Source organism: Sapajus apella, unplaced genomic scaffold (assembly GCF_009761245.1).
Source record: "Sapajus apella isolate SASKATOON/1434 unplaced genomic scaffold, GSC_monkey_1.0 scaffold27, whole genome shotgun sequence".
Classification (NCBI taxonomy): domain Eukaryota; kingdom Metazoa; phylum Chordata; class Mammalia; order Primates; family Cebidae; genus Sapajus; species Sapajus apella.
This window is the reverse complement of record NW_022436967.1, coordinates 2,762,186-2,785,345: the sequence shown is the minus strand read 5'-3', so window position 1 is coordinate 2,785,345 and position 23,160 is coordinate 2,762,186.

The following is a 23,160-nucleotide window of genomic DNA, read 5'->3' as shown; positions in this document are numbered from 1 at the left end:
GGTGTCTTTTGACCTAGAAAAGAGGTGTTTCCAAAGAAACAAAATTGCCAGCTGTGTCAGGTATTGCTAAATCAAGAAAAATGAGGGCTGTTAAGTTGACCATTGTGTTTAATAATGTAGAGGTGATTGCTTATCTAATTTCAAAGATCCCTTCTAAACCACACTGACAAAATGAGAACTAGCCAAATTTTTTAGAAGACGCTAATGACTACCACTAAAAATTTAATTATAAATTATAAAATTTTCAAATTCTAGGTAGTCTTTTTTTGGCTGAATATGTATGTTTTCTAATATAACAAGGATATATAACCCTTCTGTAAGATATTCGACTGAAGAGAAAGATCAGTTAAGCCTTTAAATTTTTGTTATAGACCTATTTATATTCTTTATACATAAAAATATATCTAACAATAGAAGTCAGGCATTGTCTTACTGTACAAATCAAAATATTTGTGACTTACATTGCACATGCCTTATTAAGCCCAATGACAGTTTCATGTATAATTGTACACCAGCATGTAAATGAGAAAATACAGAATTTTTAATAATTTATATTTAAGAATATAAAAATATAACAGTGATTTTAAACTCTTACTTACATTCAAAATGAAATATCTATGTATGAAAATAGTTTTCCAGATTAATAAATGCATGTAATATACTAAATTGTTGTATTAAAAGAAAATAATCTGTTTACTTAATAATAGGCTTTAAATTCTTCTGGGACTGAGATTAATGGATTATTTAGGCAGATACAGTTTTAGTGATATTTGCTTAACCTTCTATAAGATTAAGAAAAGGGATTATACATAGTGGGTGTTCAACTTTATCCCTTTGTTGCCCAGGAGGCCATATCTATCTTCTCTGCTTCCCATGATACCCCCACTGAAATAAAGAACATGGTCCTATGAGCCTCTCACTTGGTATTTAACACAGGCTTGAAGAGAGATTGCTGACATACTCCGAGTAACCTTTGTGCATCCAGGCCCAACAGTGGTCAGAAAGAAATAATTACAGCTACTTCAAAGCGATTAAAAGCAGTTCTAAGCAGAGGGGAAAAATCATCCTAATTGTGCCCTAGGGAAGAACTGCTTCAGAGGTATACTTATGATTGCTTTGAAGCAAAAGTAACTACTTTGGCCCTCTCAGCATGCTTCACTAAGTAGAAATGTATAAGCTCTCAGGGACTCAAGGGAGAGAATAAGCTGAATACCTAGTATGAGCATTGATTTCTTAATCTCATGAGGTAAACCCCTACAGAACATGATGCACAAACAAACCATGTGATTTCAACTGAGTGACCCACTGCATTAAAACTAAATTAGACCAATATCGATGAGCTACACGAAATGAATGTCCTCCTAAGGAAAGCAACTCCTTAATTTGTAACTCTGCCTAAAGGTTCCTCTTTGAAAAATAATCAAATAGAATAGATAATATGTTTTCTGGTTTAATTTAAAATAACATCAGATATGTGTAATAATTAACCAGTAGTGATTACACATTTTGAAAGCATTCAATGATATTTACTTTCTCAACACTATAAAGAAAGGTAAAATTTGTCACTCAGCTATATTTTGGTGTCTGGAAGAAGCGTGTATCTACTACATTTAACTTACTGCCAAGCAATGGATGAAAAGCAGGAGACGTATCAACGCAAATAGTCTTGATGGTCTGAATTTCCTTAATTAATGGTCATTTTCATTCTGACATGCATCTTTTTTATTTAGAAATACATAAATGCTTGGTGTTCTAAACTCAAGATGCTAGATGTACAAAAAATTACATACAACAGCAGTAAATATATCAGCTATGTAACCATAATAGCAAGAGTCAAGACTTGTCTCATTCTGGAATGCTCTTAAATATAAACACTTTGATAAATATTTCAAATGCTCCTTAAAGTATAACATTTTTACTTAGTTTATTAACAACTCATAATAGACATGCTAAATGTACACAATTGCTGATTTTAAAATAAAATTTACCAGTGTTAAAAATATTGAGATTGTTATATATCTTATCTTTAAAAGTAAAATTTAGTTTAATTTTTGTACATCTTTTGTTTGATATTTTCCAAAGTAATTGTCTTAACATAAAAATTGTCTTTAATTAAACCCTAAAATATGATCATATGTATTACAAAAAATGTATTTTAGAAAAATACTTTAAAATTATATATAGATGGTTTATGTCTTCCTGTTATAATTGTTTAGAGACAAATTAGAAATATGAATGGAGAAGATGGAAGTGAATTACATTGGATATGCATATAAATGAGTATTTATGTACATGAGTGATGAGGCCATGATTGCTGCAATCTATAATCACATATTTCATGTTTTCAGTACAACTTTTTTGTTTGTTCTACTATTTTCCTAGAAAGGGTAAATAGGACTCTGCTTTAGTACAAAAAACAAAAGAACCACACAAACGAACCCTGTAGTTTAACAGAATTATAAATCAGAAGAATAGAATAAAATTGATTTGTTTGTTTGTTGCATTCTTTAATGACTATGCAAGATCTCTTATTTATTTGTTTATTTCTCAGCAAATGCTAACAGGATAATACCTGTAAATGGAATATATTACTTTTTTTCTTCCTCAAATTTTTACTAGTTGTTGACTGCTATGTTAGACCATATGGTGTAAAAAAAGATTTCATTTCAACGTGCTACAACATGCTGTATTAAAAGAGTAAGGGAAGGAAAGTTGCATATAAAGGTCATAAAATTGCTGGAACATACTATATGGAAAAGGAAGTTGTTACTGTCTAAGTCACTTTATGAATGTAAAGATGTATATTTCAATATGTGCGCTAAATAAAATAGATTTAAATTTTCTTAAAGATGTCTTCTTTATGCAAAAATATCATAATAAAACAAACAATATGGCAAACTGGATATTTAGTTCTCAAAATAAACATTTAAGTGTTTGGGTCCATTCAGAAGTTTAATAAAATTTATTGATTAACTACAATATAGTAACCACAGGGTAGAACGATGTACAAACTCAGGATCAGTTCTCCAGGGGCTTATAATCGACTAATGGTGGTTTTAGACATATAATCAAATAACCATAAAAATGCAGTAGGTTCTATTTTTAGTAGACATTTGAAAATGATGTCCTGTGGGCCTAGAGAAGAAAGCACTTAACTCTGCATAATAATTCAGAAAAGACTTCCCAGAGGAACTATCATTTCAACTATAAGTTTTGTTTCCATTATTCAATACTCCCCAAAAGCCAAATCTATATGTCCAGAACTGTAATATAAAAAAGAATAATTTCACAGCTTTCACTCTTGTGCCCACACAGTCCATTTATGTAAAAAAGTGATCTTTTCAAAATGTTGATCAAAACAAACCATTCTCTTAACTAAAATATCTGTAGTCACTGACCATCATACTATGGTCTATAAGGCTAAACATATAACACATCTTTAATGATTCTGTATACTCAACTTTTGATGATTTTCTCTTCATTTTCTCTACTCTAGACATGTCTTTTCTACTCTTATTTAATGTATTTGAAGGCACTTAATCGACATTTACCCAACTAAATTCCTCACTTCATTCCAGTATTTGCCTAAATATAATTTTGTGAGAAAGGACTTTCCTGATCTTCCTGTGAAAACATAGCATTCCCTAGCTTAGTGTAGTAAGATACTAATAATAAATCATCTATCTTTATTCCCAGTCCCTGGCACATATCTTCTCAATTCTTGCTGTTCCTAAGTGATAGGAGTGTCTTCTGTATGCTGGTGAGATGACTCCAGCTGGGACCCTTAGATAAATTCAAAACGGCAGCTAGTGGTCAGAAAGGCCGAGCCATGATTAGCTGGTAGGAAATTTCAACCCCAACCCAGAGCTCTGGGGAGATAGGAGGGAATGAATAAAGAGTTTAATCACTAACAGCCCATCATTTAAACAGTCATCACTACTAATGAAACTTCCATTAAAAAACAAACAAACAAACAAACAAAAAAAAAACTCTAAACATCAGGTTTAGAGATCTTGCAATGTTGAACACATGGCATTCTGGAAGGATGGTGGTATACCTTCCCCCTACCCCCATAACTTGTCCTATGCATGTCCTCTATTTTTCTATCATGAACTGTGACTTTTATAATAAACTAGTAAATGTAATAAAGTATTTTGAGTTATGTGAATCATTCTAGCAAAATTGAACCTTAGGAGAAGATCACAGGAATCCCCACTTTATAGCCTGTCAGAAGTACATGTGTCCCAGTTCTTAAAAGTGGTGCCTACAGTGGGACTTGTAGGACAGAGCCCTTCATCTGTGGGGTCTCTGCTAATATCAGATAATATGAGAATTAAATTGAATGGTAGGATACCCAGTTGGTGTTAGAGAATAGCAAATCTATGTATGATGTATTTCTTTTAATCTGCTCAGTATTTTCTCTATAGCACTTATTCCTATCTAAAATCATAGTAAAAGTAACTGTCTTCCACATATCCAGTATGGCAAGTGACGTTCCTGTATTGCTCATCATATAACCCCTAAAACTGAAGCATTAGCGACATTTTTTGAATCCGTCTCTGCATCCAAATCTCATGTCAATTGAAATCCACAATATTGGAAGTAGGGCCTGGTGGAAGGTAATCGGATCAGGGCAGTGGTTCCTCATGAATGGTTTAGTATCATTCTGTTGGTGCTGTTCCCATGATAGCGAATTCTCATGAGACCTGGTTGTTAAAATTGTAAAGCACCTTCCACCTTGCTCTCTCTCTTGCTACTGTACCAGCCATAGGGTGTGCCTGTTCCCCCTTTACCTTCCTCCATGATTGAAGTTTCCTGACACCTACCTAGAAGCCAAGCAGATGCCAGCATCATGCTTCCTGTACAGCCTTTGGCACTATAAGCCGATTAACACCCCCACTTTTTTGTTATTAAATTAAGCAGTCTCAAGTATTTCTTTATAGCAATTCGAGGATGGACTAATACAATTACCTTGCACACATTAGGTGTGCAATACATTTACAAATTAATATGTAAATATTAATTTGTAATTAATATATAATTAATTTATTTATTATATATTACAAAATATATACAAAATATAATTAAAATATTTTGTAATTAATATATATATTAATATAAAAACCAATATATTGGTTTTTCCTTTATTATTGTTCACGTAGAATGTAATACGTAAATTTAAAAAAAAATGGTTTGCAAGGTTGCATTAGTCTAGTAAAGAAATATGATCAATTGAAGAAAGAGAAATGAGGAGGTACTAAGTAAACTAACGAACAAAGAATCAAAACGAACACAAGAAACGAACTAGAAAAGTCAAGTATCTGGGCAAAATTGGATTATGTGTTCCCTAATGTCAGAAAGTTCTTTTTTATTGTTTTTTTTGTTATATTATACGAAGCCTATTCCTTGCAGTGAAATAAAAATTATGTGGCTTTCCTTCTTGTTCGCTTATAATCTGTAAGATCTAAGCATCCCAGCAGGCTTTGGTTGCAAAAACGAAAGGAGTAAATTCCCCCCCGTATGGTTTTTGCATTATCCATATGAGGGTAATCAAACAAACCATCCAGGGAAATCAAAAGGATCAGCTGGAGACTTCCTTTTGCTACAACTAAACAGACCAACTCAAACAGTGTGCTCCCATAAAATGACATTTTGCAGAACTGGTTTTATTCTCCTGAAAATCAGAATCTTTTTATATAAAAAATACATTTAAAAGTATTAAGACATTTTATCTATAAATGTACTATTTAAATGTAACTAAAATATTTTAAAGATACATTTTTGTTAACAAATGGTCTCTGCAGCAGACCAAAACTCAACAGTGAACTTTGAGTTCTTCATTTCCTTAGTGAATATTTTCTGTTTTTCTGACCAACCTCAGAGACTTTAAACAAAAAATAATAACTTAAGTGATAATTCTAATACTAGTTTTTCCACATAATTCTGAAATGAAAATTTTACTAGATATTCAATATGGAAAAGTGGACACAGCAGAATAAAGCCTGATGTCATTCAAAATGAAGCACAGAGAAAAAAGCTTCAGGGAAAATGAACACATTTCATTGGCTTCTGGGAAAACATCAAACAGATGAAAATGTAATTGTGGTCTCCCAAATGAGAAGAAACAATAAGGCAAGATAACATTTGAAGTTATTTCTCAATTTTTGATAAATTTAGTTCAAAAAACACAAATTTAGAGAAGCAAAAAGACCAGAAACACACACGAAAAGAATAAAAAGAAAAATGTACCTATACATACAATTGTTAAACTGATAAAAGTGAAACAAACAAAAATTTGAAAGGAGCCAGGTAGGTGTATTTCATTCAGCAGAATAAATATGTCTACAATGGCGGATATTTTCAGAAGCATAGACAATAAAGCAATGGAATTATCTACTTAAGGTGCTCAAAAGAAAACAAACAAACAAACAAACAAAAAACTGGTAAACCAGGATTCTACATCCAGTGAAAATATTCTTCAAAAAGTAGTGGAAAAAATAAGTAAATAAAATGTTTACAGATAAACAAAAGCTAAGAAAATTTGACACCAGTTGACCAGCAGCATAAGACTTGCTAAATATTTTCTTCTAGAAAGAAAGAAGACCATATAAAATAAAAACATGGATTTGTGGAAACAAAATACATGAGTTAAATAAATGAAGAAAAAATATCATAGTTCATTCTCTAGTTTTTAGCAAACATAAACGTAAAATTTGTGACAAGCATATCATGAATATCAGAAATAGTAAATAGAATTATACTAATCTAAGGTTCTTATATTTTATATGAAGTAGAAATATCTGGTCTAAATAGATTCTGATGTATTAATAATGCATAGTGTAACCCCTAGAGCAACTACTTAAAACAATACAAAGAGATGTAGCTAAAAAAGCAATTAGAATAATTAAAAGAGCATATGAAAATATTTAATTAACATGAGGCAAGAAATTAAGAAGACAAGAATTAAATTAGATGGGACAAAAAGAAAACATAGCACAATAAGAGCACTTAAGCTGAATAATGTGAATAATTTCATTAAATACAAATGGACTAAACATTTCAAACAAATATATAGAAGTGCACAACACATGTCAACCGAAGAAAAACTTTATAATGCCATTGTAAGTATTAAAGTAAATTGATGGAGATAATATATATAGTCCAACAGTATACATTGGAAAATAAAGAGGAACATCTTAAAATGTTAAGAATATGACTCAGGAAGACATACACCTCTAAATGTGTCACAACCAAAATACATGAAGCAAGATCTGGCAAAGGTAAAAGAAAATGAGCAAACCTACTATCAAAATTGTATTTGTTTGTTTGTTTTATTCATTTGGTAATAGATACTTCAACTCAACAAGAACATACTCAAAAATCACTAAAGATATAGAAGAGTAAACCTAATTGATGTTTGTACATCAGTGACATAACAAATAGAAAATACTTTCTTTTCAGGAACACAGAAAATTCATCAATATAGACCATATTCTGGGTCTTAAAATATATCTCTACGTACCTGAAAAGATTGAAAGCTTACAGAATGTGTTATTTGCCCACAAAGGAATTAAATTGGAAATCATCACAACATACTTTTGGCCTTTCTGTCCCTTTGTAATCAGGATTGATTTGATAAAGACAATGTTTTCGCTACGGGAGTACTAAAATAAACTTTAAGACATTCAGACAGAGAAATATCCTGCTAACATAAAAAAGACAAGGTTTTCTGGCTGTTTCACTCTTTCTTATAAGAAGTACCTTAGAAAAAGGAAACTTCACAACTCCAAAAGCTTAAGCACACTGTTGTTGCCCATAAGGTAGAAGCAGTTATTCTCCAAGCTATTTTCTGGTTGTCAAAATAAACATGGAAAATAGACCCATTCAGCAGGGTTTCATAGACTCATTCTGGCCAATAGCTGGAATGATACTTCTCATTTTCTTCAATAGACACAATATTTGGAAGAGTAGGTGATAGAAATGAAAAAACAGAAATATGAGTTTTATAAGTTTTCCTTTCTGATGTTTAAATATTTGAACATTGGCCAAACAGTGTTACAGGTTCACTTTTTATGTCCACCTATCTCAGCTACCAATTATATGATCTAAAAGAGTAAATTTACCAAAATTTTATTTACTTCTTAAGTAATAAACAATACATTTAATTTCTGAACTCTCATTATCTCCTACATTTATCGTATTAGACAAATCCATTCAAATATTTAATCATGTTTCACAGATATGAATTCAATACAAATATTGGAGGTATGCATTAGGTATGCATTATATTTCTAATTGTTAAGATAGGCATTGTATTAAAAAATGTGACATTAAGAAATTTTATATCTCCTTATTTTAAACAAACAGACAAAATAATCAAATTTGTATTAATCAGATTTTCTAGTGATATGGACATAGTTACTTTTATTGTTTTTTAATAAAGAAAATAATAGTTGCATATAATATGCGTAATGGTTTCATCTAAATGATTGTTTATATTTTTTATTTGTAGCTGATTTTTTTTTACAAAGCGAAACATATTTGATTTTATTTTCTACTTATACATGCCTAAAAGATTGTGATCAAACCATTCTGTGCTTATTGGGTGGAGACTTGGGAATTTGCTGCTATCTAGGCTCCAGAAGATTCAGGATTTTGTAAAAGATAGCTATGGGAAGACTGTTTATGGATTGCCTATTTGCCCCAATACTGTACAGTGACTGTTAACCCAGGTTTGTTTAATCTCTTTCTCTCTCTTTCCCCACATGAACACACACATATCTATATTTATTTAGTGTATTTAAAATTACGTTTATAAAACTCAAATCCTTAAGAATAAATGAATACTCTGAAAGAAATTAAATTCAGTGACTATGACAAAGGAATACAAAAGAGTGGAAATTATTATTATTTTTTTAATTATTCTTTAGATTCTGGGGTACATGTGCAGATCATGCAGGATTATTGCATAGGTACATACATCTCAAGGTGGTTTGCTGCCTCTCTCCCCCATCACCTAGATATGGCATTTCTCCCCATGTTATCCCTCCATAACCTCCCCACCCCTTGATGTCCCCTAGCCCCCGTCTCAACAGACCCCAGTGTATGATGCTCCCCTCCCTGTGTCCATGTGTTCTCATTGTTCAACACTCGCCTATGATTGAGAACATGCGATGTTTGATTTTCTGTTCTTGTGTCGGTTTGCTGAGAATGATGGTTTCCAGATTCATCCATGTCCCTCCAAAGAAATGAACTCATAGTTTTTTATGGCTGCATAGTATTCTATGGTGTATATGTGCCACATTTTCCCTGTCTAGTCTATCATTGATGGGCATTTGGGTTGGTTCCAGGTCTTTGCTACTATAAACAGTGCCGCAGTGAACATGCATGTGCATGTGTCTTTATGATTGAATGATTTATAATCCTTTGGATATTTACCCAGTAATGGGATTGCTGGCTCAAATGGAATTTCTATTTCTAGATCCTTGAGGAATCACCACACTGTCTTCCACAATGGTTGAACTAAGTTACACTCCCACCAACAGTGTAAAAGCATTCTTATTTCTCCACATCCTCTCTAGCACGGTTGTCTCCTGATTTTTTAATGACCTCCGTTCAAAACAGCCTAAGACGATATCTCAATGTAGTTTTGATTTGCATTTCTCCAATGACCGGTGATGATGAACATTTTTTCCTATGTTTGTTGACTGTATAAATGTCTTCTTTTGAAAAATGTCTGTTCATATGCTTTGCCCACTTTTGAATGGGCTTGTTTGTTTGATTTTTCTTATAAATCTGTTGTAGTTCTTTGTAGATTCTGGATATTAGCCCTTTGACAGATGGATAGGTTGTAAAACTTTTTTCCCATTCTGTTGATGGCTGATTCACTCTAATGATTACTTCTTTTGCTGTACAGAAGTTCTGAAGTTTAATGAGATCACATTTGTCTATTTTGGCTTTTGTTGCCATTGCTTTTGGTGTTTTAGTCATGAAGTCTTTGCCTATGCCTATGTCCTGAATGGTTTTGTCTAGGTTTTCTTCTAGGGTTTTATGGTGTTAGGTCTTGTGTTTAAATCTTTAATCCATCTGGAGTTAATTTTAGTGTACAGAGTCAGGAAGAGGTCTAGTTTCTGCTTTCTGTACATGGCTAGCTAGTTTTCCCAACACCATTTATTAAAAAGGGAATCCTTTCCTATTGCTTGCTTTTGTCAGGTTTGTCAAATACTAGATGGTTTTAGATGTGTGGCATTACTTCCAAGGACTCTGTTCTGTTCCATTGATCGACATCTCTGTTTTAACCAGTACCATGCTGTTTTGATTACTGTAGCCTTATAGTATACTTTGAAGTCAGATAGCGTGATGCCTCTAGCTTTGTTCTTTTTGCTTAGGATTGTCTTGGCTATGTAGGCTCTCTTTTGGTTCCATATGAAGTTTAAAGTGTTTTTTTCCAGTTCCATGAAGAAGGTCAATGGTAGCTTGATGGGGATAGCATTGAATCTATAAATTACTTTGGACCGTATGGACATATTCATGATATTGATTCTTCCTAACCATGGGCATGGGATAATATTCCATCTTTTTGCATCCCCTCTTATTTCCTTGAGCAATGTCCTGTAGTTCTCCTTGAAGAAGTCCTTCACACCCATTGTTAGTTGTATTCCTAGGTGTTTTATTCTCTTTGTAGCAATTGTGAATGGGAGTTCACTCTTGATTTGGCTCTCTGTTTGTCTGTTATTGGTGTATAGGAATGCTTGTGATTTCTGCACACTGATTTTGTATCCTGAGACTTTGCTGAAATTGCTTATTAGTTTCAGAAGATTTTGGGCTGAGACCATGGGGTCTTCTAAATATGCAATCATGTCATCTGGAAATAGAGACAATTTGATATCCTTCTTTCCTAATTGAATACCCTTTATTTCTTTTTCTTGCCTGATTGCTCTGGCTAGAACTTCCAATAATATATGGAATAGGAGTGGTGAGAGAGGGCATCCTTGTCTAGTGCCAGATTTCAAATGGAATGCTTCCAGTTTTTGCCCATTCAGTATGATATTGACTGTGGGTTTGTCCTAAATAGCTTTTATTATTTTGTGATATGTTCCATCGATACCTAGTTTATTGACAGTGTTTAGCACAAAGGGCTGTTGAATTTTGTCAAAGGCCTTCTCTGCATCTATTGAAATAATCATGTGGTTTTTGTCTTTGGTTGCGTTTATGTGATGGATTACATTTATAGACTTGCATATGTTGAACCAGCCTTACATCTTCTGGATGAAGCCTACTTGATCACGATGAATAAGCTTTTTGTTGTGCTGTTGCATTTGTTTTGTCAGTATTTTATCGAAGATTTTTGCATCAATGTTCATCATGAATATGGGCCTTTTTAACGTTAAATGTAAACGGCCTAAATGCCCCAATCAAAAGACACAGACCGAAAAGCTAGATGAAAAGTCAAGATCCATCAGTGTGCTGTATTCAGAAGACCCATCTTACATGCAAAGACACACATAGATTCAAATAAATGGATGGAAGAAGATTTACCAAGCAAGTGGAGAGAAAAAAAAAAAATCAGGAGTTGCAATCCTGGCCTCTGATAAAATAGACTTTAATCCAAAAAAGCTCAAAAGAGACAAAGAAGGGTATTACATAATGGTAAAGGGGTCAATGCAACAAGGAGAGCTAACTATCCTAAATATATGTGCACCCAATACAGGAGCACCTAGATACATAAAGCAAGTTCTTAATGACCTACAAAGAGATTTAGACTCCCACTCAATAATAGTGGGAGGCTTTAACATTCCACTGTAATACTACACAGATCAATGCGACAGAAAATGAACAAAGATATCTAGGACTTGAACTCAGAACTGGACCAAGTGGACCTAATGGATATCTACAGAACTCTCCACCCCAAATCCACAGAATATACATTCTCCTCAGCACCACATCACACTTACTCTAAAATTGACCACATAATTGGAAGTAAATTGCTCCTCAGCAAATGCAAAAGAATGGAAATAATAACAAACAGTCTCTAAGACCACAGTGAAATCATATTAGAACTCAGGATTAAGAAATAACTAAAAACTACACAAATTAATGAAAACTGAACAAACGGCTTCTGAATGTTGACTGAATAAACAATGAAATGAAGGCAGAAATAAAGATGTTCTTCGAAACCAATGATACAACATAGCAGAATCGCTGGGACACATTTAAAGTAGTGTCTAGAGGGAAATTTATTGTAATAAATGCCCACATGAAAGCAAGAAGAGATCTAAAATCGTCACGCTATCATCAAAATTGAAAGACCTAGAGGAGCAAGATAAAAAAAATTCAAAAGCTAGCAGAAGACAAGAAATAGCTAAGATCAGAACAGAACTGAAGGAGATAGAGACACAAAAAACCCTTCAAAAAATCAATAAATCCAGGAGTTGTTGTTTTTTTTTTGAAAAGATCAACAAAATAGACAGACTGCTAGCCAGACTAATAAAAAAGAAATGTGAGAAGAATCAAGTAGATGCAATAAAAAATGATAAAGAGGTATCACTACTGACTCCAAAGAAATACAAACTACAACCAGAGATTATTACAAACAACTCTATGCAGGTAAACCAGTAAGTCTGAGTGAAGTGGATAAACTTCAGGACATTTGCACCTTCCCAGGAAGAAGCTGAAACCCTGAATAGACCAATAACAAGGGCTGACATTGAGGTGCAATTAATAGCTTACCAACCAAAAAACGTCCAGATCTAGATGGGTTCACGGTCAAATTCTACCAGATGCACAAGGAGGAGCTGCTACCATTCCTTCTGAAACTATTCCAAACAATACAAAAAGAGGGACTCCTCCCTAACTCATTTTATGAGACCAACATCATCCTGATACCAAAACCCAGCAAGGAATCGCTTTTAATCACGTATCATTATAAGTTTAAAATTAATTACAATGAAAATGATTACCTTGGCATAATTAAGATAAGTGACAATACATATTGGAGAACATGTATGTGTGCTAGACTTCTCATATAATTCTTGGGAATGATAAACTAACAGCTGTTTTGAGGATTGTTTTTGTTTAATGTATAAAATATATTCAAAATGCAGAATTTTTGTCATAATATTGATATCTACTGAGAATTTGTTCATAACAAATAATCACATGGGCAAACATCAGTGATCTTATGTTTACAGCAACATTAATTATACTGCCATAAAACAGAAATTATATTAATGCTCAATAATTTTTGTTTCTTTGTTTTAATAAATTCAGGTACATTTTATTTCTAATTTTAAAAGTTTTTTGAAGAGTTGGGTTCTCACCAGGTTTCCCAGGCTAATATCCAACTCCTGGCCTGAAACAATTCTGCCTCAGAGGCCCAAAGGATTGGGATTATAAGCATGAGCCACCATACCCAGTCCAGGTACATTCTTAATGCAATACCATTAAATGAGGCAGAATTGTTAAAATGAAAATATATTTATGAAATTTTATATTTTTATAATCTCATATGCAAGCCACATGCTACCATATAAATAGGAGGAACATGGATCCTAGTTGCCCCTGGATAGTCCTGGTTTATGCTTGTTTTACTAGCATAATTAAAAGCACTCTCAAGTTACTCAATTTTACAATATAAATTTGATGGCAAATCTATGTATACACTAAAAAATTCATAACATTTATGTCTAAATGGTGTCCTTATTCATGATTACTTCCCTTTCATCCTTCTTTTTTTGCATTTTATCTTTATCCACAGTAAAACTTATTACTAGTATGAGAAGAATAATACATTTGTTTTGCCATGTAAACTCTTCCTGCTGTTAAATGTTAGTTCTCTGGGGTGAGTTCTCTCCTTTTTTATTCTCTGCGAGGCATAGCCTAGTTTCATCCTTGTTAGATCAGCCTCCAAAGTAGAGAGGTTTCATGCAATTCAAAGTAAGTTACTGGAGGGAAACAGGAAAACAAAGAAACTCTAAGTTCATAAATCTTTTTTCCCTACTTGTTGGACATCTTTTTATCTTAATTATAAGCTAAAAGAATGGGTGTAGGTGATTTAACATTATAAGTAAGTTTAACTTCTTTTTTGGAAAGTGTGCTGAGCAGCATGTATTCTCATGTAGGAAAAATAAAATAAAATTCTTCCAGTCTTCAGATATTTTTGTTTGTTTGATTTATGCTTATTCTTAATCTAAAGACTGCGTTTCAGATATACCCAATTTCCTCAGTTTCTAATCTGGTTATTATGAGGCTGGGTTTTATAGATTCATATGTAATATTGCATGAGAAAACATTTATATGAGTTGAGGAAACACCAAATAAAAAGCAGGTGGTGAAAATAAACAAAAAAATACTTTATGTACAAATTCCTTCTTTCATTCAAATACATATTTATAAATGCCTCAATGTGGATATTTGTGTGTTTTTTTAAATTCTCCAGGGTTCAAAAGAAGCATGCAATAGAAGCTGTGCCTTTGAATGCCTCAAAATCCAATGCAGTACTTTGGGTATCTATTATGGCATACATTATGTTCATGCAGGGTTGCCTGGAATACATTATGTATATGCAGGATTTACAAACTGTACAACTTTTGCTGAACATATTTATAGTAGATGAAATGCTAGAAATAAGATAAGCTAGCTAACATCTCATATCCTGTAAGAAAGTTAATCCAATAGAAACCCAAATTTCACCAAAGAGAAAAAAGAAAGGGTTTATGTGAGGCCCAAAAAGAAAATGTTCCCTAGTATTAATTATTTCATAGCCCAACCTCCATAATTCGGCAAAAGTTAATGACATCTAGTAATAAACGCAATTTTGTGAGGCATTGCTATGTACTTTCATGTCTCCATATATTATTGTATTGAGTTTGTAGAAAATTCAAAATCCCCTTGTTAATTTCAGTGTTGAGCGTGAAAAATAATTGAATTAAACAACTCAAGTTAAATTTCTTGTGAAGTCACTAGAGAAAATCATTGTGAATCATTTTTCAAATGTTAAATAAAAATATAACTGAGCTGAATGAAAAATTGCTCACATATAACTAATCTCTCTCCTATTGGCTAGCCTACAGTAACTGTGTTCCATGTTTTTTCATTATCTTCATATGGTTCTTATTATTTTATAAAATATGTGATTTTTAAAAATGAAACACCAGCTACTCATCAGGTTCTGATGATATACACAATAACATAGTTTCCAGCTGAAAATCATCCAACTGGTCCTGATAGCTGCAGCATATTCTGCACTTTCCTGCTGAATACAATAATATATTTAATAGTAATATCATGTCTTGCAATTGTATAACATAAAAGAAGAAATTAAAAAAAAATTTTACACAGGATGTAGGCTATTTCTCTTTCACTTTGCTTTTGTTTTCAGCATAAATATAAGTAAACATTTAAAATTTTCAATTAAATATTTTCAGTGAAGCTATCTTAATTGAATGTAAAATTTGTTGGTTTAAATTTGTTGAAAGGAAAAACTACTAAAATTGTAACTCTAGAATTTTATATCAATTCAGTATAGTGATAATACTAACTTCTTTCACCACTGATCTGATTACCATTGTATAACAAAAACAAGCAAAACCTTCTGACACTTTTGTTTCTTCTTTGTTATGTCTGAGCTTTAGCTGGAATTATATGAAATCTGAAATCATCTGAGCTGAAATAACTTCAAGATTCAACTCCTAAAATTCTCCATCAGAACCTTTATACAAAACTTTTCCTTATGGCTTGGGACCCTCATAAGATGTCAGTCTTAAGAGTCAAACATCTTACAGCTAGGGCTACAGCATGAACCCACAGATGAGGCAGGAGCCATATGGCTTTTTATGACTTAGACTTGGAAGTCTTGTAACTTCTATTATTCTCTATTGCTTGAAACAAGTATAATCTACCCACACACAAGGGCAGGAGACACAGACAATGCCTCTCAATGATAGGTCAGTGTATTTGCAGCTAATTGTTTAAAAAGCCACAATTTTAAAACAATTATTTTCTTTAGATTTTGCAGCCACATACCGAGGAAAAATTGTCAGAATTAGTAGAATAGGTAAAACTGATACAGAAGGTCAGAGATAGTAAAATTCAACCTACCATGTTTATATGTGAAAAAGTTAAAGATGAAAGAAGGAACATTACTCTTCTTTGGGCCTATATAGATAAATGCATTCATACACAGATAAACAGTTAATTTTAAGTGTCAACTTGACTGGATTAGGGGATACTCAGATAATTGGTAAAGCATTATTTCTGGTTATGTCTGTGAGGGTGTTTCTGAGAGAGGTCGGCGTTTGAATCAGTAGACTGAGGAAAGAAGATTCACCCTACAAAATGTGGGTGGCCACCATCCAATTTGGGTCCAAGCAGAACAAAAAGGCAGAGTGAAGGCAAATGTGTCCTCTCATTTTCTGGAATTAAGATATCCTTTTTCTGCCCTTGGACATTAGAGGTTTCTCAGCCCTTGAACTCTAGGAATTGCACTAGTGACTCTCAGATTCTCAGGAATTTGGGCTTAAACTAATGGTTCTATCATTGGTTTTCCCAATTATGAGGCCTTCATAAATGAATTGATTCATGTTACCAGCTTCCCTGGCGCTCCAGTTTTCATATGGCCTATCATGAAACTTCTCAGTTTCCACAAATGTATGAACCAATTTCTCTAATAAACCCCTCTCATGTCAATCGATGTGTGTATATATGACTAATACTCTAGATATATGTATATATGATACTATATATGAATCATGATATATATGATTCATTATATATACCCATATTTACATATATATGTGACTATACAGTTGACATTTGAACAAGTTAGGTTTAAAATACACAGGTCCACTCATATATAAATTTTTTTACCTCTGAGATAGCAAAATTAACCCCTCCTCTTTTATCTCCTTCTCAGCCTACTCAACATGAAGATGATGAGGATGAAGACTTTTATGATAATACACTTCCACTTAGTAAATAGTAAGTATTTTTTGTTGAGATTTTTAAGCAGCATTTTCCATTTTCATTTTCTTACTTCATCGTGAGAATACAGTATGTAATACATATAACATACAAAATATATGCTAATCAAATGTTATGTTATAGATTATGCTTCTGGTAAACAGCAGGCTGTCAGTAGTTAATTTTTTGAGGATTCAAAAGTCATGCATTGATTTTTTGACTGTGTGGGGGTTCAGGACCCCTACCCCTGTGTTGCTCGAGGGTCAGTTGTATAACCTACTGCTATTCTTTCTCCAGACAATCGTGACTAATACAGATGAATGGATGGGTGAATAGACAGATGGATGGATGCATAGATAGATGACAGATAAGTTGGTAGAGCAAAGACTATAAACTAAATCTAATATTTTGAGAGTTATATAATATTTGGATTTCATGTATTACATCCTTAATAATGTTTTTCCAATATCTGAATTATCTTGAGTGAGGAAGCTGATCACATAATTGGCAAATTAGTGATGTTTTTACTTGTACCAAGCTCATTTTATCAAATAACTTAGTCAGCATTCCCATAAATAGATGATAACAATGTACTTATTTATTATTCATAAGGCTTTTGTGTTTCTTTTTAAACAACTAAAGATACTTTAGTTCTTTAACATCATTTGGGCATCCAGCCAAGGTGGAGTAATAGGCACCAAATACACTGTCACACATGAACAAGCAAACAGAAAGATTAAATTTATCCATGATGTTCAAGTTCTGTAAGGGGTTTCTACCCAAGTTTTCATCACAGTGGTGATCAGAACATGGGTAGTAAAGAGGAAACTACTGATGGCTTGGGAAGAAACCATCCAAAAGATTAGATGAAAAGTACTTGGAATTTGCCTAGGGCCAGGAACAGTGTCTGTTCTCGCCAACCACATTGGAAACCTAATAATTCAAGGGGCATTGAGAGGAATATACAGAGGAGTCTTATTTCCTAGTAGTGAATAATTAGCCCTAGATTAATCATTGTTATCCTCTATAACAAATCTTAAAGGCAAGACTAAGAATAATCAAAGGTTTGCAAGTAACTTTACTACATACTGAAACAAAGTTTCAGAATATAGAAATCCAAAATTGTCTGACACATGCACACAAAGTCAAAACATGCAATCAGTATCCTATTTGCAATTACCAGGCATTTAAAGGTGCAGTAAAATTGACCTATAATAAGAAAAAACTCAACTAATTAAACTCATCTCCTAACTGACACAGATATACAGATGTTAGAATTAGCAGGCAAGAATATTAAAATGTGTTACATTGCATTTCATGTATTCAAAAGTTAAGTAGAGGTTTATAAGATAGTAAAAAAGATTCTGATTGGAATTTTCAACACAGTAGCTATAGTATCTGAGGTGAAAAATACGCTGGATTGGGGTAAAGACAGATTCAATGTTGTAGAAGAAAACATTAGTGAACTTGAAAGAAAGAAATGGATGGTTATTACTGAGTATTAAATACATTTTTCTCTATTGTGAAATTAAAAATAAAAATATTAGATGGTTATAGCACCATAGAAGAAATGAGTCTAGTTCTGAAACATAAAGTAGAAGAAAGTCATAACGTTCATACATACAATATAAATATATATTGTTTTAAACCACTAAAATATTAAAGTTCTTATTTCCAAAAGTTATAAGGATCCAAACTAACATAAGAACGATATTCATAATACTCTTTCCAATTTTTAGCCTTATTTTGTAAAATTCAAATGAATTTAGGCAATTTACTTTGCAGATTTTACAGAGAAATATTAAATTATGCAATGCATTTTATTTTAAATTTATGGTTTTGGAAAGCTTCAATTAAAACACAAGAGCTACCAGAACCTGTGTCAGATCATGCATACTCGTGAAAGACAAAATTATATATTCTAATTCTCTATAGTTTTAAAATTCTGAGTAAGAATACAAACAGATATATAGAAGGATACTGAAAATGAATTGAAATAGAGTACACAATTCTAGCACCAAACCGTGATCTTACATAAATTTTCTAATGTCTCTAACCCAATGTTTTTCATCTCTACAATGATGAGATTGTGTATACACATGTACAAATAAAATAATAAAGGTAGTTCATGCTAATAGCCATGTGATTTAAATGGAACCAAAATCTTTAATAATTCAGAGGTTGGAAATTAGTAGTAATGTTTATTTGTTCATTCAGTTTATTGGTTTGATTGATTTTTTTTAACAAAAGAAAATTATATACTGAGAAGTGTGATGTTTGTTAGAAAACAATAAAGAAGAAAATCGTTTCTATATCTACATAGTAAGTGACAAGGGAGAGCTAATTACAACACAAGGTACACAGGCTAGAATACCAGCATGGGTAAGTATGTATCATGAGCTAAGATTAGTCAACCTTGGAGGCCAAAATGTAGAACTACAGAAACAAAAATTGTTTCCATCCATATATATACCACCTGAGGTAAGCTGAGCATAAGTCAACAGAATTTGAGTATCTCAAGCCATCTTTTAGAAACGTAATCAGAGTAGAGTTGGGAGAAAAGACAACTAGCTTGAAGAAGTAGGTAATGAGCATTTGTGAAACACTAAGCATAGACAACTTACACAAAAGGCCTCAAATGTGATTATGTTGTGTTGAGCAATAGAAAGTTGTTTAGTATCATTAAGGCTTATAGGTAAAATGGCAGTGGAAGCTAAATAGAGCTCATAATAGGCCTTTGTGTTAATCCCTGGTCTAGGGAAAAATGTAGACTTTTTTAGTGTAACATACAATTCTGCTGTTCGTGTGTATCATTTAATCTTGTTATGACACCATTACTTCGAGAAAACGTGGCTCTTTATATTTTGTGATCCACTAAAGTCCGTAAGTCATGTTAAGCAAAGACAATGATTATTTATTTTCCCAAAGTTTCAGACTCCCAGTGAATGAGAGAATCTGCAAAACAATTTCTGTTTCCCACTTCGGTAAAATACAATTAACATAGATTATTTTATAACTTAATATTAAGGAACAAAAATTTCAACAAAAGAAGTAACTACATATAAGTACTGGAGACACTATATACATATTACTCGCTAAATAACGTTGTAACCAATCTACCTTTTAAAGTCCAAAATAATACAAAATGTAAACAACAAAAATTAATATAAGATTTTTAATTTATTTCTCATCTTTATTCCATACCATGATATCCTAAGTAGGCAGAAATATATCTGTTAAATCTGTGTGTAAAATTACATTTAATCCTGATTTCATCTTTGAATTAGTCTTCATCTGTTATCAGCACTTTGGAGTTTCAATGTTGCTTCTTTCTAGACGTTGGATAAAGATTGTATTATAAGAGCTACAAAATAATTATGCTGTGAACAACATAGTTACGCTGCAAAATAATTATGCTGTCAACATATATGCTGATATAGGAAAATTATCTTATAGAAGGGTAATGATGGCAGTGACTGGCCATCAGGGGTGGCTGCTGCCACCATGCCGGCTGCAGTGGGGAGGTGTGGGTGGTGGTGAGAGGAGCAGCAATGGCAGCAGTGGGTCCCCTGTGCCCTGCATCCCCAAGGCAGCCAACTGCATCATCCCCACCCTCACACGGCTGGGTGGGATGTGAGACCTGCCCTAGCCCCAAACCATCCTTTCTCTTGCTTGTCACAGCTGTGAGGAGGGCGTGGGGAGGATGAAGAGCTGGGATGATGGGCTCTATGGAGTCACTGGGAGCCAAAGACAAACAAGACACACCCTAGAGCCCACTGCCCTGGTGGTCACCATGATAAGGCCAAGGGGAGCAGCACAGTTAGGCAGGGAAGGACGGGCAGAGAGGAGCCCAGCGAGGACCTGGATTCCCCATCCCAGTCTGTCAGGAGGCATGGCCAGGGATGCCTGCATGCTCCATGAAGCAGGCAGAAGTCCAGCCCTCCCAGGCACAGGACCCTCCTAGACCCAGACCCTCTCTGCTCTCTTCGCCCTGGGGGCCTGGGAAGGCCTCCCTGCCCCTGCAGCTTGGAGATATCTGCTCCCACTACCTGGCCTCTCCCCACTCCTGATACTTGCTCTGAACTTGGAGCCAGGTTGGAGCCAAGCCCAGGTACTGTCACAGTCTGGCTAGGTTTGTGCATGACTGGCGGAGTGCTGACATGCCAGATCTCTACCACCTCAGCTCCCTCTGGATGTTGAGCAACAGTGAGCGTGGGGAACGGGAGAATCCAAAAGCTGGCTGAGGGCAGTTTAGTGCTGTTCTGCAGGCGCCCCTTGTCACAAGCAGCTCGTGCACAATGGATTGTGGCAGGAGGCAGACAGGCTCCTGGGAGGAAGGCGGGGGTCCCTGATGTGGCCTCACCTTCAGGCCACGGAGGGACTGAAGGCTGGGCCTGAGCTGACTGTCCCGCCGACTGGAGTAGGAACTGATTGTGCCTTTTTCAGGCCTGCTTATGGCTGCTCACGTACCAGTGGACATGTACATCCTTCTCTCTGAGACCCATAAAAGCCCAGGGCTCAGCCAAAGCAGAGCAATGGGATGACTAGCAGTAGAGAGGAGTTCCCGTCTCGGCAAGTCCCCTCTGATTAGTTCTATCACTCAATAAAGCTCCTCTTCCTCTTGCTCATCCTCCACTTGTCTGTGTACCTCATTCTTCCTGGTCACAGGCCAAGGACTCAAGACCCTGCGAATGGCAAAGCTAAAAGAGCTGTAACATAAACAGGGCTGGACTCACCCCCTGCTCATCATACTGTGGGCAAAAAGGAGAGAAGAGCTGTGGTCCTTTAGGGACCCCACACCTGGGAGCTCCCAGAGACAGAGCTGTGACTACTTCGTTGGGTCCCTGTGTCTCTTGGTGTCTCCAAGTTTCTGGGCACCACTGTGTTTCCCAGTGCTAGCTGTGGAAGCTGCTTGTAGTACACCTCATCCAAGCAGGTCTCACGAACAGCTGGTACACACGTTCGCACCTGCAGCTGTCCACCCCACTGCAGCTGTGGCATAGAGGTTTCCAGCCAGAAAAGCAACACCTCAAAGATCTCATAACAATAATATCTAATTTAACCTAATAGAGTACCTTAACGTATTGGAATGTAACGTATCATGCACAAAGATTAGTTAGTCTAGGAGACAGAATTGTAGAGATTTATAAAGAAAAACTGTTACCATCTACACAAATGTCATCTAGGTAAGTGGAGCCCATGTCAACAGAATTCTAGTTTATCAGTCCATCCTTGATGAATATATATCGGTCTGTCACTAAAATGTTGACACATTTAGCTTCTCTTGTCTAATTCCAAAAATTAGAAGCAAACAATCTTCTAATTTTAAACTAATTATCACAAAGACCTGCCTACACATAGAGAGATCTCATAAAGATATGCCTACAGAGGTAGAAGGATTTGATTGTAAAGAAAAGGATATTTATTTCTCAGTTTTGTTGATCTGGCTACATTCTTGTTACCATCTCTAGCCTTTATAAGCAGGGGAATATAATGATACATTAAAAAACTTGAAGGAGTTTTTCTACTAAATTCTACATAGAAATTTAGCTGTGTAAATATAAAAATTTTCTGTGCTAGTAAATGCCATACTGTTACCAACATTCTTTAATTATTATTTTGGCCTACACAAACTGTTGTACAGACGTTCACAGACATGTATATAAAGTAATTTATAATACTATTTACAATAGCAAAAGAAAGTTCTAAGTCTAAATGTCTATTTAAAATAAATTGTTCATGTCATTACGCTATGTCAGGCATAGCGGCATGCAACCGTCATCCCAGCTACTTGGGAGGCTGAGGCAGGAGAATGGATGGAGGCTACAGTGCACTATCAAGCCTGTTAATACCCACTGCACTCTAGCTAGGAAACGTAGTGAGTCTCCGCCCCAAAAATAAATACAAAAATAAAAGTATAAAAAGAAAAAGAGGCCGGGCGCAGTGCCTCACACCGGTAATCCCAGCACTTTGGGAGGCGGAGGCGGGTGGATCACTAGGTCAAGAGATCGAGACCATCCTGGTCAACACGGTGAAACCCCGTCTCTACTAAAAATACAAAAAATCAGCTGGGCATGGTGGCGCGTGCCTGTAATCCCAGCTACTCGGGAGGCTGAGGCAGGAGAATTGCCTGAACCCAGGAGGCGGAGGTTGCGGTGAGCCGAGATCGCGCCATTGCACTCCAGCCTGGGTAACAAGAGC